The 19,056-nt window shown below is 40.8% G+C and overlaps 1 protein-coding gene across 1 annotated transcript in view; it reads left to right on the forward strand.

Annotated features, from left to right (window-relative positions):
- Positions 1-19,056, forward strand: part of CNTN3 (contactin 3) — a 379,845-nt gene that overhangs the window by 823 nt on the left and 359,966 nt on the right. The window lies entirely within an intron of this gene.

Genomic DNA, 19,056 nt, shown 5'->3' on the forward strand with positions numbered 1-19,056 from the left:
TGAGTCGATTTCATAGAATGTTTTATATAGTGAATATTAATGCACATTTTAAATTTATGTAAAATTTGATTTTAATGACTGACTGTGATATTCTTTTAACAAATATTGGCCCATTTGATAAGTATTAAATTTGAAATCTATTCATGAGTAAAAAAATCTCATGAATCATGGTCAATAATAAGTATTAAGTGGAAATATACTGTATAAATTGAGTTAACTTAGTGTTTAGCCAAAGGTTAGTCAATTCGGTTAATGCAACAAATTTTTGGCGATTTTTTCTTTCTCCTCAAAATTGTAGTCTATTATTTATTATGTTTTCCTTCCATTTTTCCACTGCTTCGTCTATGCAAATTTCCCCCTTCAGCAAAGAAGCAAGCAATACTTTCTTGCTAGGAATTTGCCCTGAGACTAAGTTGATGCATGGTTTTGCTCAAAGAGGGTAGGCATTCATTAATTTTAAATAAATATTGATTGATCACCTTTGTGTGGAATAGTGGACAGTAAAGATGGTGAAGAAAATGGACAGGGATCACTCCGCCTGGGGTGTGCCTCTTGTCTTGTTGTGATCTTGAATTGAGGGTGGTAGTGCTGTGGGAGAAAACAGTAGAGTCACATGATTGCCAGGAGGTTGGAATGTGGGTTTGCTAATAAGAGTATCGTGACAGTCCTCATTGAGAAAGTGACATCAGAAAAGGAATTAGGAGTGAATGAATTGACCTCAAAACTCTTGGAGAAAAGAGAGCTCTGGGAGTCATCAATAATAAGCAAAAGTTCTGTTACACAACCATACTGAGTATTTTTGAAATAGCATGAAGACTAGCCTGGTTTGGTTACGGAGTAAGAGACTGTTTGGGGGAAACAAAGATTCCACTTGGTATCTAGTAGAGATGATAGTTGTACATGCTCAGGGGGGTGCTTAGTGTGTTCAGAACAGAGGCGTGAAAATTACTCACACTGAGGACCAACATTCAAGTGAGTAGAATAATTAAATTTAGTGGATCATCACACACTTTTTTTTAAAAACATTTTATTAGGGGCTCATACAACTCTTATCACAATCCATGCATATACATACATCAATTGTATAAAGCACATCTGCACATTCCCTGCCCCAATCATTCTCAAAGCATTTGCTCTCCACTTAAGCCCTTTGCATTGGGTCCCCCTTTTTTTCCCCCTCCCTCCCCGCTCCCCCCTCCGTCATGTGCCCTTGGTAATTTATACATTGTTATTTTGTCATATCTTGCCCTATCTGGAGTCTCCCTTCCCCCCCTTCTCTGCGGTCCCTCTCCTAGGGAGGAGGTCACATGTGGATCCTTGTAATCAGTTCCCCCTTTCCAACCCACTCACCCTCCACTCTCCCAGTATCGCCCCTCACACCCTTGGTCCTGAAGGTATCGTCCACCCTGGATTCACTGTGCCTCCAGCCCCCATATGCACCAGTGTACAACCTCTGCCCTATCCAGTCCTGCAAGATAGAATTCGGATCATGGTAGTTGGGGGGGAGGAAGCATCCAGGATCTGGGGGAATGCTGTGTTCTTCATCGGTACTACGATCCCCTCATAGAGGGGTTTAGGAGAAGAGATGGGTCAGTCAGGGTGCAAGGTAGTACATATGACACACTTTTTATTAGAATTAATTAATTAGAATTAAATATGTATGATACAAATAATATTGCAGGTCAGCCCTGTGTGCCAAACATTTCTAGGCTTTTACAATAGAGTAACAAACAAAAGAAAGTTGGTATTTTCATGTTTATTTGGTCAGGATGTTAAACATGTGACTTTCTGTCTTGCTGCCATAAATTTTAAAAGCTAGAGGCCCATGTAAAAAGCAGACAGAGAAGGTAACTCCCCCAAAATGTTTAAGAAGTTAGAAAAAGAAAGCTGATGAGTTAAAACTAGATAAATGAACAGTAACTTACTAATGACTCCAGACCCTGTGAAAAAAAAGTTTCCTAGAAACCAGTGTCTTAGAACCCAGACCCTCACCTTTCATGCTTTCCTCCTGTTCTCTTTGAATGACTGCCTCCTGCTGGATGTAGAAGTTCTGTATGAGCCCCGTTACAGGTTTTGGATTTTATAGTCTTCCCAATGTTATCTGCTGTCTGTTATGAGCGACACACTGTAGGACATAAGTAAACATCTTTCTAATGTATATATTTTTGCTTTCAGCCCAGATTCATCAGTTTCTAGTATGGATATTACTTGTGCAACTTCTGAATATAGTTTGAATTTCTGGCAGCTCCCCGTCAATGCATTACTGCAAAAGTTGTCGAATTATCATCAGCAAAATTTTACTTGCATATAATATTATTAATATTGTTTGGTGATCCCACATTCTGTTGTGTCACCTTCCTTTGGAATGGACACAAAATATGGGTCTCCTCCAATCGCTTGTCCACCTAGCTACACAGAAATTTCCTGGCATAGGCTAGTGGCTGCTTCCAGTGCTTTATCACTTTGCTGCATGTGCCCTTTGGAATTCCATCAGTGCCTGGAGGCCTGGTTTGTACCAATGAAATCAGAGCAGCGGGTCCTCCTTCCTTCTGCACCATCTGTCCTAGATCATAGGCTATCTCTCAAAATGATCAGTGAATTCTTCAATGTACAGTGTTTCGCTTTCATCTCATGTTGCATCATGGAATACTTTCCCGGTAAAATCCACCCATATTTTAACTTGAGACTTGAGGTTTTTTTATTCAGTTCTTTCATCTTTTTATTTTTATTCTTTCATATTTTTTTCCATCGTGGTTTTCTGACTCCAGGTACTTGTCCATTTCATTATGATGCTGCAATTGTCTCTCAAGCTGCCCTTGTGATATTTTCTTTTCAGTGTTTTTTTATTTGCTTTAAAACTTTATGCTCAAAACACATTTAGAAAATGTTTTGATATTCACTCTGTTCTGTTCTTTTTTGCTTGTATTTTTAATTACTTTTTGCTTTTTTCATGTTTGATATCATCCCATACTGTCTCATCTCCAGTAATTAGTGCTTAAAATCTGTTCTTAAGATATTCTTTAAATTCAGATGAAATGGAGTACAGTTTGTATTTTTGCTTTTGTGGACTTTTGAATTCTAATTGCTAATAGTTACCAAAGCATCTTTAATGCCTGTTTGGTCACATTTAGACTTAAGGCTTTAGGATCCTTCTTCCATTTCTTCTTCACAGGCTTTAGTGGCTGGCACATAGATTTGAATGAACATGCATTGGTTGGTCTTGCTTGTAGGAGTGCAGGCACCTTCCTACCTCAGACAGCATCACACATCAGCATAGCTCCAGAAATGTTCTTTGTGATGATGAACATGACCCCATTTTTCTTGAATTTATTGTTCTTGTAATTTTCCTAGATTCATAATTTATGCAGTCCACTGATTATGAATGGATGTTTGCAGCTGTTTCTTATCTTGTGAAGTCTTGCCTCAAAACTGGTTGGTCCACCTTGAAGCAACAGCTCTTCCTCAGTCATAATGTGTCTTCCAAACTGAAAGACCCCTCTGTTGGCTACCAGACCACATTCCACCTCTATTCTTAATGTTTTCAGTGACTAATTTTTCAAACATGAACAACCTCTTCCTTTTCTTCTGGAACCTATTCATTCTGGTTGACCTTGCTGGTATTTGAACTGCTGGCTGCATAACTTCCAGCATCACAGAAAACCACAAGCCACCATTGTACAACAAACTGAAAGGAGAGTGGGGGATTCAGACCATAGGGCTCAGCACAACTGTTAGAAATAGAATTTCTTTGAGCAAAATTATCGTTGCTGTCTAATTAAGCACATCACTATGGAAAATATCTTACTAGTATAAAAGCCTTAACAACATTTTTATTTCTTTTTTTTATAGACAATTGGGATTTATTTTTTCATGCCATGAAATATTAGTGTTCTTAGAAGTTTTTTTAAAAACATTTTATTAGGGGCTCATACAACTCTTATCACAATCCATACATATACATACATCAATTGTATAAAGCACATCTGTACATTCTCTGCCCTAATAAATTTCTTTTTTTAAAACATTTTATTAGAGGCTCATACAAATCTTATCACAATCCATATATATACATACATCAATTGTGTAAAGCACATCTGTACATTCCTTGCCCTAATCATTCCCAAAGCATTTGCTCTCTACGTAAGCCCTCTGCATCAGGTCCTCTTTTTTTACCCCTCCCTCCCCGCTCCCCAATCCCTCACAAGCCCTTGATAATTTATAGATTATTATTTTGTCATATCTTTCCCTATCCGGCATCTCCCTTCACCCCCTTCTCTGTTGTCCATTCCCCAGGGAGAAGGTCACTTGCAGATCCTTGTAATCGGTTCCCCTTTCCAACCCACTCACCCTCCACTCTTCCAGTATCGCCCCTCATACCCCTGGTCCTGAAGGTATCATCCACCCTGGATTCCCTGGGCCTCCAGCTCCCATATGTACCAGTGTACAACTTCTGCTCTATCCAGTCCTGCAAGGTAGAATTCGGATCATGGTAGTTGGAGGGAAGGAAGCATCCAGGATCTGGGGGAGAGCTGTGTTCTTCATTGGTACTACATCGCACCCTTACTGACCCATCTCCTCCCCAAACCCCTCTGTGAGGGAATCTCCTTTGGCTTACAAATGGGCTTCGAGTCTCCACTCTGCACTTCCCCCTTCACTATGGTATTTTTTTTTTTGGATGATGCCTTATACCTGATCCCTTTGGCGCCTCTTGATTGCACAGGCTGGTGTGCTTCTTCCATGTGGGCTTTGTTGCTTCTGAGCTAGATGGTAACTTGTTGACCGTCAAGCCTTTAAGACCCCAAACACTATCTCTTTTCATAGTTGGGCACCATCAGCTTTCTTTGCCACATTTGCTTATGTACCCGTTTGTCCTCAGCGATCGTATCATGGAGGTGTGCAGCCAATGATATGATTTTTTGTTCTTTGATGCCTGATAACTGATACCTTCGGGATCACGTGATCACACAGGCTGGTGTGTTCTTCCATGTGGGCTTTGTTGCTTCTGAGCTAGATGGCCACTAGTTTATCTTCAAGCCTTTAAAGACCCCAGACACTATCTCTTTTGATAGCCGGGCACCATCAGCTTTCTTCACCACATATACTTGTTCACCCACTTTGGCTTCAGCAGTTGTGTCGAGAGGGTGAGCATCACAGAAGAAAGTATTTAATAGAAGAAAGTATTCATGCATTGAGGGGGTGCTTGAGGAGAGGCCCAAGGTCCTTCCGCCACATTAATACTAAACCTATAAATATAGACACATAGATCTATTTCCCCATCCTCATATATATATTTGCATGTACATGTCTTTGTCTTGTCCTCTATAAATGCCCTTTGCCTCCTAGCTCTTTCCTCTATTTCCCTTGACTTTCCTCCTGCCCCACTATCATGTTCCGTCCTCACCTGGGTTACAGCTATACCTCTTCTTTACATAACCTTAATCTTGATCATTCCCTACCAGGCTTGCCATAACCGCCCCCCCCACCACCACCACCAATTTGGCTCCCATGTTGAACAACATATTTATTTCACTAAATCTCCTCTTTCAAATTTAAGTGAACTACAGGCATATCAAAGCCTATTAAATATCTTGGTAAACAAACAAAATCTAATTGTTATTGACTGGATTTTGACTCATGAAAACTTCTATCAGAGTAGAACTGTGCTGCAGTCAGTTTTCAATGGCTTCTTTTATGAATTAAACCTCCAATCTTTGCCTTTAAGGTGCCTGAACTGTCTGTCTTCAGGTAAGCAGACAAACATGTTAAGGGCTTGCCTATGGAGGTTTGTGCCCAGAGTTGTCATTGGGATGTTCCCTGAAGGTTTCCTAGCCTGTCCATGCCCTTGTCACCCATTAGCATAAAATTCCCTGATTCACTTCAATCCAGTGCACAAATAATAAGGTTTTCTAAGTTACCTCTAAAGGCCAAGGGAAAAAATCGCATTCTGTGCATAAATAAAATTATGTTTTTCTAAAGTTTATATATTTACTCCGTATTTCCACATCTGATGTTAACTCTTTTTTTAAAAGGAACATGGCTCTAACCTGCCCTGGGGCCTCACTCTTTGTGTGACATGTTTAGATGGTTGAAGTTTCTGTGTGGAGAATCATACTCACACACACACCGAGCATTGCCACAAAGGCCATTCAGACTCAAAGCCACTCTATGGGACATCACAGGTTGCCGTAGTTTCCAAGGCTGAAAATCTTGATGGGAGCAGACAGTCTCCTCTTCCTCCTGAGGAGCGGCTGATACATTTGAACTGCTTCTGGGCGGGTTAGTAGAATAGTTCTTCATCCACTACACCTTCACATCATTTATATCCCCTTAATCTTTCATACTGCAGATTGCACATGTGTTCAGTGATATGAGGAAAACAACTTCAGCGAAACCTTTGGTATTAAAACTGTGGATAAAATATGAATAACAAGATATCTATAAAATACTGCTGTAAGAAATCAAAAGAATTCCATGAAAATGGAAGTATGTACCATGCTCTATATACAAAGACTTAATGTTGTGAAAATGTCAATATTATCCAAAGTTATCTACAGATAATTTTAATCCACACTGTAACATCATTTTCTAAAGAAATGGAAAACTTTTCACCAATTTGGTAGAAAAAATAGAGACCTTAGGCAAGCAAAGCACTACTAATGAAAAAGAACACAGTCAAGATAGTCCAAACAGCTTGGTACTGGTACAACGATAGGCACATAGAACAACAGAATGGAGAATCCAGAAGTAAATATCTCTCTCGATGGACAGCTGTGTCTTTGAAAAAAGGCCCAAACACATTAAACGGGAAAATTATTTTTTTTAATTGTGCTGGAATACTGGGTATGCATATGCCAAAAATGGAACAGTACCCACATCTCACAAGGTATACACAAATAAACTCAATATGGAGCATAATCAAGATTGTAAGACCTAGGACCAACGGAGGGGCCCTGATAACCCAAAGACTTCCATCAAGTCAGTTTCCACTCAGAGCATCCTGGAGGACAAGCTAGAACTGCCCCTGTGGGTTTTCCAGACTATACCTCTTACTGGAGTGGAAAGCCCCATTTTCTCTCCCAGGACTTCCAACCGTTTACTATTGGTTTAGCATGCCAACATGTAACTACTACACCACCAAGGCTGCTCAGGGACCCTAGAATATGGCATAAATACACTATCAAATATAGCTGATTTTCTTTCTACTCTGGTGGGAGTATCCTTTGGATTGGGTGATATTCAAGTCAGAATATGGGGTATGTATGTGTCAATGAAGGTGATTACATCTCTATTGGCAGAAAATTGGGGAGGAGCAACCTCACATTTGGGAAAAAAAAAAGCCTGATACTTAGGTGGAAATCAAGGGGAGAATATGGCTGGTCCTAAGTTCTTTTTTTTTTTTTTTAACATTTTATTAGGGGTTCATACAACTCTTATCACAGTCCATACATATACATACATCAATTGTATAAAGCACATCTGTACATTCTTTGCCCTCATCATTTTCTTTTTTTTCCCTTTTCTTTTTTTTTTACATTTTATTAGGGTCTCCTTGGTCCTAAGTTCTTAAATGCACCATTTAACAAATGTATTGTTATAAAATTAACATATCCTAAACTTCCTTAGTTAAGTTGCTTTGAAAAAGTGCTGTATGTAGATCATCACGATTAGCTTTAGTGCTCCCTTCCCCCTCCTGCATTCATGATTTGCTCCTGAATTTCCCTCAACTCCCACCTCATGTTCCTGTTAAACTATTGCATCAGTTATTATCTCCGTGCAGTCACTACTTCCGTGCTCAATAAACTGGAAGATATAACAGAGACAATAGAAAACAAAATGAAACAGAAGAAACCAATTAAGCAGAGGAATTTCTGTCATGAAACAAATGAGAACTATTTAAACCTAGAGCAAATTCAGGTTGGGTTACGAGGGTGGTCATCTGAGTAAGTAGCATATGATACCACAATTCCATGCACTAAACTCAAGTTGACAGCAATCTCTGTGTAACAGCAAAGCTGTGTGCATCCCTGAGGTGTGGCCAAAGGGAATCTGCCAGAGGTGTGACCTGGCGGGATGCTCTGCAGGTAGATGTTGTGCTCCTCCTGTCCGCCATAGCCTTCTGCACATTGGGTGTTCACAACCTACGCTCTGATCGCTTTCCCTTCATCATATTTGAATTCTGTTATTGTCATCTTTGAATCGCACAGGCTGATTGCTTCTTAATTTAAACCTCAATTAAATGTCTGCTTGTTTGAATATGAGCCTTTAAGATGCAGATACTATTCCAATTTATAGCTTGGCACCATCTGCTTTCTACACCAAACTTTGATGTATCACTCTTATCTTGAGTGACCCTTTCATAGAGAGGAAAGTATCAAGCAGGACCATGTTATACTGTTATAACTAACTGTTCATGTATTGAGGCTAGAATTACATGGGAGTCCGGAATCCAACTGCTTGTCAACAATTTATGAACTACTCTGGTTTACTTGTGGTAATATCATTTTATAACCAAAACTAACAAAGTTCAAAACAATAAGAACATAAAATCAACAACAAAACAAACATGCCCCCAGAAACAAATGAATAAAAAGAAAACAACATCCCTCCTGAGTTATAAGGTGAATGCATTGATAAGCATCAATAATTTATCCAATCACATAGAATTTAAGGTATTGTTGAGAAGAAGAGCTTGTGTGAGTATAGTCCAGCTGTGAACTGCAATTCATGAGTCATTTCATATAGTTTGAATTCTTAAATGATTGACTTCTGTTTACAGTGAACATGGGGGTTGATACATAGACCTTTAACATTTCTTACAAGGGCAGATCCGTGCCTATCAGATTAATTCCTGTCATATTAATGCAGGGGGGGGTGCATTGAGATAATAAATATATGGCGGCTCTGTGTCCCCTTTCACTGGACGTCCACCATGCCAGGGGTCCCATCCAAGGTCCAACGCCACCATAATTGGACACTTAAGACCGAGTTTCTATTCATCCTGTCTGTGTGCTGTAGACCACTGGAACTTTAGACTTTGTTCTTCAGAGATGCACTTTCTTTATGCGCCACACCAGAAAGAATAAATATGTAAACCCCACTAAGTGAACTGGAATTTACCTCAAACCCACTTGTAACATTTGGACTTCAGGCTGAAACTCCCTAATGTGAGAAGCAGAGGATTGCTAGCCCATGGCAATAGCCAATGGCACAGGACTGGCCAATGTTGGACTTTGGTTCAAACCTCTTGCTTTGAGAATGCTCAGTAAATGATGGCTCAGGATATATATATATATATAATATATTTACTGTTTTAATGTCCTCCTGACTGCAGTATGACATGCGTTAATCAGAATTTCCTTTTCCTCAACAGTGTTTTAATTCTATACTACTGAGTAAACTAATGATGGTATCATTGCACAATGGTAACACATCAGGCTGCTAAATTCAAGGTTAGCATCTGAGGACCACCAGTCAGTTCTACACGGGAAGCATGAGATTTTCTATTTCTGTGAACATTTTCATGCTTGGATAGTCACCTGGGGACGTCGTCCTTGCCCTAGAGGATTTCTATGAGTCAGCATTGACTTTATGGCAGGGGAATGAAACCCCAGGGGGTGATTCATAATTTTCTCCAACATAAAATGACAATTACGTCTCTAATGTGAACCAGAGACATATATCAATGATGCATGAGTGGATTTGGGAATGGCACTTAATTCTAGCTGCAATCTAAGAACAATTAGTGTTTATGACATGGCCCTGCTTGATGCTTGCCCTCCTGAAGAAATTACTGAAGATACGAGTGTTATAACACAGTGGGATACAGAAACTAGATGGTGCCTGGCTATTAAAAGAATAGCATCTGGGGTCATAAAGCCTTCTACGTGAGGCTTCAAGTAAGTTCCCGTGGAAGAAGTACACTAGCCTATGTGTGTTTTAATGATTGTAAATAATATAATCCAAATCTAAAGGAGGGAAGGATATAAGAACCTAAATTGTGAATACTTGGTTTGCAGAAGGATTGCAAACCTGGGTTGACAATGGAAGCCTAAAGCCATTTGCAGGGCCCACACCTGGATTAAGCCTCTGGTGACTTCCTTCTGATCCTGGCTGAGGGATGGGAGCAGCCCTGTCACCCACAGAGAGCACTGCATGATCAATTATGGCCGGTGCAGAATGGTCAATATGTCGTATCTTATTATTTGATACCCTTTTTGACTCATTTTAAAGCTATTTATGTTTTTAAAAAAGGTGAAGGGGGAATATACATGGATTAAACTCCCCGTGAATCCCCTAGGATCATGGATGGGTCGAGCCTTGCCAAGGTGAAGAACTGCAGCATGCATTGGGAATGGTTTGCCGCACACACAGGATAAGATTGAGCACACTGTCATGTGATTCCCCCAGGACAATTTAAATGTGTTCTAGTGTTTAAGTATTTACTGCTCTCATCTCAATTGAGGTTTGTTGTAGATTTATCAAAATGTTTTCTGTATGTGAAATCCAGGATAGGTGAATCAATGGATAATAACTTGATTAGTGGTTGCTCGTGGATATAGAAGAGGAGGTTATTGGGGAAATGGGAAGCTAATAATGCTGAATATAAGAATGAAGAAAACATTCTGAAACGGATTATGATGATGATTGCACAATTTCTTGATGTAATGAAACTATTGAATTTCACGATATATGAATTTATGCCAATAAAACTATTAACACAAAACATAACTGAAAGCACACACAGCAGCAGATTTCTGAAAAATGAAGCACTGTGTCCATCAAAAGATTTTACCAAAAATGAAACAGAGATCCCACCGCTTGGGGGAAAATATTGGCACTGACTGTTGATCAATCTCTAAAATACATAGGAAATGTCAGCAACTCAACAAGAGAGAGATAAATAATCTAATTTTAAATAGGCAGAATACAAGAACAGACATTTCATCAAGGAAGGCATCCAGGTGCCCAGCACACATGAAGATATACTTATGATCATTTGTCATTAGAGAGCTATAGTTCATAATACCAATGAGATGTGATCTTTTATTACATTCACAGCAAAGTTATAAAACACAGAAAACAACCAATCCTGAAACGGTGGGCAGAGACTAGAGCACTCACTCCTACATTACTGATAGACCTGTGAGAGTGCAGCCACTCTAGAAGACAGGACGGCACTGCCTTAGAAAGGTGGAAACAGGAATTCCATATCACCCAACAGCACATTGCTAGGTATATACCCTACAGAAATAAATGATTTGACATTAATGATAGATGCACAATTATGCTCAGCACAGCACTATTCACTATAGCGAGCGAGCGAGCGAGAGAGAGAGAGAGAGAGAAAGAGAGAGAGAGAGAAAAGCCCATATGTTCATCAATAGGAGAATGGATGCACCCACTGTGGCCCATACACACAGTGAAATGTCATGCAACGTTCAAGAATAATTAGGAATCTGAAAACACTTAACGTGGGTGGACCTGAGAACACTAGGGTGCATTACCTAGCTCCATCACAAAAGGACAAACATTGCATGAGACCTCTATTACAATGTCGAGAAAAGGATTTCGCATGCAAATAACCATAATGTGATGATTATCATCGGCAGGAGGAGGAGGAGAGGGAGTAAATCACTAATGGGAGGGTGGACACATTAACTTGGGTGAAGGAGAAGACGGAGGTTAGACAAAATGATGAAGGAAAAGGCAAACAGTCGGAGGAGTGTAAGAGCTGGAGCAATGGAGGTACATCCTAGGACATACGCAATCTTGCAGACACAATCATCTGTGCGTAGATGTGTATGGCAAGGCGAATAGGCCGATATCCACAAGCTTAACGGAGCATCTCTCTATGCCTACACGTGCCTATGCTGCAAAGATGCCCACGAAGTTAGTAGAACATGGCGTCAGTTAGGGAAACCTCTTAGTCATGACCAAATACCTTGAGGGAATGAGTCTCTGGACCTGGAGTTTAGGACCATGATCACAGGGGACACCAAGGTCAATTTGTATAACATAATCCACAAAGACAATGTTCACCATCCTACTTTCGTAAGTAGTGACTGAAGTTGTACAAGTCCACGAGTAGCTATCTAAGCTCTCTGTGTCCAGAGCAAAGAAGAGAATTGGAAATTGAATATAAAATGGAAACAACCCAGTGGACTAATGGACTTACGAACCTCAGCCTCCACTAACCTGTGGCCACAAAAATAAATGATGTCTGGTCTCCAGCAGTTCGATCAGGGATCACATTAGGGAGGTCTTGAACTGAGTGAGAGGAAAATATGGAAAAAATCCATAAGAAAGACCAGCTATCTGATTGGATAGACTAGACACTGGTAGAACCCCTGAGATGACGGACCTCAGTCACCTTTCAGGTCTAGATCTTATGGCTCAATTTTCAGTAAAATTAGGCAGAGTTTCTTTCTGTCAACTGATTGAGAACTTCTCTGTGCATGTTACTCATCACTAAAGCTTTCATTTCACTCATGTCACATAGCAGTCCGTAAGGGGAACAGTAACCCTAGGGAAGTAGGCCCTTCTTAGAATAATCAAACATTTGAGACCAAAAGGGCAATCCCTGCCCCAGAACAAAGTTCAGGAGGGCCAGAGAGGGAAGAAAGAAAATGAAAAACGAAGGGGAGCAAGGGGTTTAAGAGACTTCTCACCTGGGGGTTGGGATCAGTGTCAGGACACAAAATGAGCATGACGATTCAATAAAAAACTGAATTGTTCTGTAAGTCTTTATCCGATCACAATAAAATGATTACATATATTAATCAAAATTAGAAAAAAAATGCACATTGGAGCAGTACGAACTTTAACCTCTTTTGACATTGTAGATTTAGCAATGAACAACACGTCAAAACAAAACTCCCTTGTACAGGGCACGCTTGAAAAATCAGAACAAAACTTTCCCTAGCCTCATGGTAACAGTGGCAGTGAGTGCAAATACAACTGAGGCCTGCTGATTCCAATCTTGGAATGCCCTCAATCCCTGCATTTCATCCTGTCTTATGTCATTTTAATGTGAGTGATTTTCTGGGCTAGTCTTTCATCCTAAGAACGATTAAGAAAACCTGTCAAAGCTAAGTAAAATGTTCAAGTTCTCCCTGAAATGATTGAAGAATATTTTTCAATTTATTTTTATAACACCACCCCTGTAATCACTGAGAAAATGATTAAGGGTTTCTACTGGGCTGCAGTTCATCTCAATCTACGCTGGGGACTCAGTTTGGGGCGTTGGATGTGGTGCTTCAAGTACATTGGTGCCATAAACTCCAATGACTGCCATTCCCTCGATAGTGTTTGTGTGCATGCAGTATACAGTATAATATGATTTGATGGCATTTACAGTGTGGAAATTGAGATGTCTCTGATCTCTGCTTATCAATCTTGACACCCTCCATATTTTTACAGATAAATTTTACTTCGGATCATTCCCTCTTTTGCAGCATCTTAAATCCTCCATTGCTTTCCATTTAGCCCACTTAGATCTTGACAGGTCACAGGAGTATGTATGTAAGAATCAGAGTAAAAGATGTAGTGTGCGATTGTTTATTTGGTTTTTCTCTCCTTGATCATTGATAACTATGTGTATTGGGTTTTTGTCAGTGCTATTATGGTGAGTAAGAAGGAATTCAGGACACTTAAAAGCTACACAGGAAGTGCTTTTAGAGAACAACCCAACACATTAGATTAAATAAAGCCCATGCTTAAAATAGTTATTGTCTCAAAAGTGTCTGTTGATTAGTTCACTGAATCCTGCAAGTAAAGTACCTATTCAGACCAATTTAATTGACTCTTCCCTAAGTGTTGAGCAATCTTAAAGCACTCATCTCATACAAGTGGTTTTAAATACCCCTGTGTACCGTGTCATTCTAGAGAGTGTACTATGTCTTAGCAGGGTTAAATGAACTGAGTTTGTGCTGTATGAAAGTGTGATCTGAAATATTAACGTCTGGATCATGATTAACTTGGTATATCACATAAAAACACACAGATACACATTTATGCACTTATCCAAGGCACAAGCAAAGGATTCACGGCTCTGGGCAGTGCTTTATATCTAATAGATGGAGCTTTAAGGAATGAGAAAGCAAAGTCTGTACTATGCTGAGTCCCCCAGTATTAGTTTGTTGCCTTTTTCCTAGGTTCCTCTATTCTTATCCCGATCTTTCCCTATTACCATTTCCTGTAAACCTTTCTGTAAGCGGTTTAGATATTTATTATCTGCATTAGGTGTGTCACTCCGGCCTGCTCTCATCTTTCTGTCGTTGTTTGCTTTCCCTACTCCAGCACGCCCTGCAGGAAGCGACCAGGGTTTTCTCTCTGCACAGCCAGGCAGCACGCAATTCTGAGTCTCTGCTCTTCCTAAGGCATGGCGATAAGCGCTATGGTGGATTCCGCGGTGAATCCGGCTGCGGTCGGTCTCGGAAGGAAAGGAGGCACAGGTCCGCAGGGAGAGGAGGAGCACAGGCTTCCCGGGCCACACAGAGAAAGCGGCATGGCAATTCTAAGAAGAGAAAGCCCTGCTTTGAAATTAAGATGTGGCTATGAGTGGAGAAGACAGCATTTGCGTTGGGATGTAAACCAATAGTAATCATAGCGGACATGCATTGAGGGTTTAATTTTTATCAGTCACTGAGCTAATAGTTTTTCCACATGATATAATTTAATTCATGTACAACCGCCATCTTCATTTTACAAGAGGAGATGAAGTACTGACAGGCTAAGGGGATTTCTAAAGCTCACATAACTAATAAGACTTTGATCTGGGATGCAAAAAATTCACTCCACCGTGCATAGACACAATCCCCACGTGAAAAATGGATGTAAGTTAAAAGGGTCGTCAAGAAGTTACGAGGCTAGGCAGGATAGATTATTTATGTTTACAGATATGCATGACATCACTCCTTTTCATGTAGAGCAGCATCAATAAACTTCGTTAATAATGGCAATCCAAACCAAACTAAACCCACCGTCATTGAGTCAATTATCACTCATATCGACCTATGTAGTGTTCTCAAGAGTGTAAATCATGACCGGAGCAGTAGCCTCCTCTTTTTCTCTCAGAGTGGTTGGTGGGTTTAAGTCACTGACTTTGCTCTTAACAGCCCAATGCCAAAATCACAGTGCTGCTAATGCTCCTGAATGACATAGAGCTACTCAATATTAACGTCATCGTTTCTCAACCCCAGCCGAAGCAATTTATATGTGTTAATGCATTTAATTCTCAGTGTAACCGTATGAACTGGGTGTTGTGAGTAGTAATATTACTTTCCAAGAAGGAATAGGGATAGTCTTAGCTTGCATATAGTCATGCCGTTTTTGAATCATAGATGGGAGTCAAACCTGGGCCATGTTTCTCTAGAGCAGTGTGGTCAGGTGTGCTGGCTGTTAGGCCGCCTGTTGGGGATTGAGCCTGTGGAGTGTGGCTCCCAAAGGAGAGTTCTGGAGTTCACCGTCCCGGGAACCACATTGAGCGCTAATATTCTGCATAGTTGGTGTTGCCATGACAATGATTGTAGTGTCTTATTTGGAGGGTATACTTGCTAAATTAAAAAAAAACTTAACAAACACAATACATACATACATAAAAATAAAATGAGCTCTGGTAGTGCCTGTTAGTCAGAAGGTTTACCTTCAGACCTACCAGCTATTCTGTAGGAGAGACATGAAACTTAGCTCTCCCTTAAAATTTTAAAGCCTCAGAACTTCCCACAGGGGCAGTTCTGTTCTATTCTATATGGTCAACAGAATGGCAGTGGGTTTATATGTCACTTCTTTAATCATTTTGTTTTCATTTTGTATGCATGTGCTGATACTTGATATGCTTAGTTATATAGTTTATGTTTAATTACAATTAATATCCCTTGTTTTGTTGTCTCTTACTACTTGAAAACTAGCTAATATATGTGCCTTGCCTCCCATTTCTCTTGCTTAGCATAGACCTAGACTCTGCTCTGGACATGTAGGCAGAGAAAGGGTGGAGAACAGGGTAGCCAGAAAGGTAGGATCTAGAGAGTCTTAAACAAGGAAGCTTAGTATGTTTGATTTTCTATAAGAATATGGCTCCAGTGAGATGTGCATTTGATAGATTGGGAGCATGCATGGGTGATACAAATTAACTCTGTGACTAAAAGCTGACTGACGGGTGTTTTGAATGTACCTATAAGCATTTCAGAAGAAGGGCCCAGTGAGAATTAGCCCGACCCCCACCATCGAAGAGAGTACCACAGAAAATGAAAATATATCATCTGGTGTGGGAAAGGAACTGACCTACCACACCACACCCAGAAGGAAGCTGAAGCAAAGGAAGGAGGAAGAATGGAGCAGAGCACCAAACTCAGAGGACGATAGCCCGGCTCGAAGGGCCCATTGTACAGAGAGAACCATACAGCTGGCCCCACGGCGAGATCCGACATCCTGCACTGACCCATGGCCCTACAGGGGACAGCATCTGAGACACAGTGGGGGGTGTGCGACTGAGCTGACACCCCCCCCACACACATACACCGAGGCAAACACTGGGGGTGTGCAATCGAGCGGCGGGGGAAGCAGAGCAAGGAGGTCCCGAGGGAGTATAAAGGATGGACTTTGGGGCCAGGACGTGGCACCCCATCAGACTCGTCTGGAAAACACTCCTAAAGGTCAACAGACCTCGAACTACTAAAAGGTTTTTTGTGGGGTTTTTTGCTGTTTTTTGTTTTGTTTTTTTCTTTTTTCCTCTTCTTTTAAATTTTGTATGTCAGTGGCTTTTTTGTTTGTCAGCGTGTTGGTGTTGCTGCTGTCGATGCCATGTTCTTATGTGCCACTTTGGTGCTGTCAAAGCCATCCGCATTTGTATGCACATATTACTATATCTGCAGGTCCACCTAGATAAGATAGGCTGGATAAATATTGTGAGAAGAAAATAACAGGACCAATGGTCCCGGAGGGACCTGAGAGGGTGGGAGGTAGGGGAAGGGAGGAGGTGTTGGCTAACACAGGGACAAGGGGACAACCAGTGGTACAAAACTAGTGGGGGGAGGGATGGGAGGACTGGCAGGGAGTGACCAAGGGCTAGGTAACTGAGAGGAATTTCTAAAACTAGAATGAAGGCTGAACATGGTATTGGGGCAGGAGGAAAGCATAAGGAAATAGAGGAAAGGAGTAGGAGGCAAAGGGAAAACAGAAGCCTAAATACAGACATGTACATATGTAACTAAATTTATGATTATGGGGGAAATAGACCTATGTGCATATATTTACAGGTTCAGTAGTAGGGTAGCAGGTGGACATTGGGCCTCCTCGCGTGCATTCCCTCAATACAAGAGCACCTTGCTCAGCTAAACAGCCATTCCATGATACTCACCTTCCCGCTATGATTGCTGAAGACAGACGTGTGCATAAGCAAACGTGGTGAAGAAAGCTGATGGTGCCCGGCTATCAACTGTTGTAATATGTTTTTCAGTATCTAAGAGCCAGGGTTGATTAATCTACAGGGACAGTAAGTAGAATCAGGGTTTGTAAATACTGATAGAATGTCAAACATAGATTGCATCAGCAGCAGCAGCAGTTCCATCGCAACCATCCGACTTGTTAGTGAAACTTTACTCAATACTCTGAAATCTTTCCCCCAATATCCTCTAAGTACTTAACACATATTGAATGAAAAACACCGTGTTATTTTGTCATATTACACTCTTGCTATCTGTTACTGAAAAAGGAATAAACAGCAAACGTGTGATTAGGAAAGCAGAGATTCTCACCCCCCAGAAAAACCTGCATGCTCCTAACCTGACCCTTAGACTTAGCAATATGCTGTCTCTTTCCACTTCTGTCTCATAGCTAAGGAATTGCATTTCATCTCGGTATTTGACTTTCTGCTTTCTCTTTACACCATCTGGTGTACTTTTCTTATTTATGGGACTGCTGGAGACAAAAGTGGTATTCTCACCTGTCATTTAAACAGGAGGCCATTTGCTTCTTTGAGCTAAAGGGGAAGTTCCAAACAGAAACAGGAGCAGACACTGTCTGCTCCGGCAGGCTGGGCCCAGCTTGCATGGCTGACCTTGTCAGAGGGTTCCTGATGCAAGCTGTTGTATTTTAGTGTTTTCATTGCTGTCTAATTTGCCAAGCACTGTGTTTGAGGAGGGGAGCTAAGAATGAGAGAGAGCAGGTGGTAGGTGGGGTGTGATGGTCTGTGACATGGGAATCCATATTCTCCATATCTTATGACTCTATCCACTTACCGTATATACTGGAGTAGAAGCCGACCCAGATATCAGTTGAGGCACCCAACTTTACCACAAAAACCGCATTAAAAATGTGCTGAAAAACTCGACCTATACACAAGTATATACGGCATTTGATCAGAGATGTGGGGAGACTAGTGAGTTCAAAGTGACACAGAGAAAACACAGGAAAAATGGGGAAAGTACTTTCCTGGCAACACCCTGCCCTCCCTCTCAGGATCATAGCACCACAAAGGTCCATGTGGGTGTGTCCCCAGAGACTTTTAAAGGCAGAGGGAATGATGTGAGATTTGTTTCAGTGTTAAGTTTATGAAGCAAGGCTCCTAGATGTTTAGACTCCAACTAATTTTTTTTGATTACAGTTTATTTTATATGGTGTATGCCTTTATCCCTTTCATCACCTATGGGACATGCCAAGCCTACCTATGTTTTCCGGTTTTGTGGGAAGCTTTTATCCCCCTTTTAGTGCCTGTTGCCACCTGGTGGAGGCCTGCATAACCGTGTGCATCTGCAGAGATGTGTCTCATCCTACCAACGCCTTCCCTAGAGACCCCTCGGAAATTTGTCTTCCATGAATCGTATCGAAGCCCGTATTCCCTCAGTTTTATTTCAATTCACTCACACACCTTCCACTACTGGAAAATATGGTTTCCAAAAATTCCAAAGGTGAAAAATGACTCGGTTTTGAAAGTAACTTGTATGGCTTTTTAACTACATAGGAATATAGAGCTTTTCATCCTGATCCTGTGAATGTGTGTGTGTCTACATATATGTGATCTTCTATTAAAATATGAATATGTACAAAAGCTTTAGAGAC

The sequence above is a fragment of the Tenrec ecaudatus genome, chromosome 5, assembly GCF_050624435.1.
Source record: "Tenrec ecaudatus isolate mTenEca1 chromosome 5, mTenEca1.hap1, whole genome shotgun sequence".
Classification (NCBI taxonomy): Eukaryota; Metazoa; Chordata; class Mammalia; order Afrosoricida; family Tenrecidae; genus Tenrec; species Tenrec ecaudatus.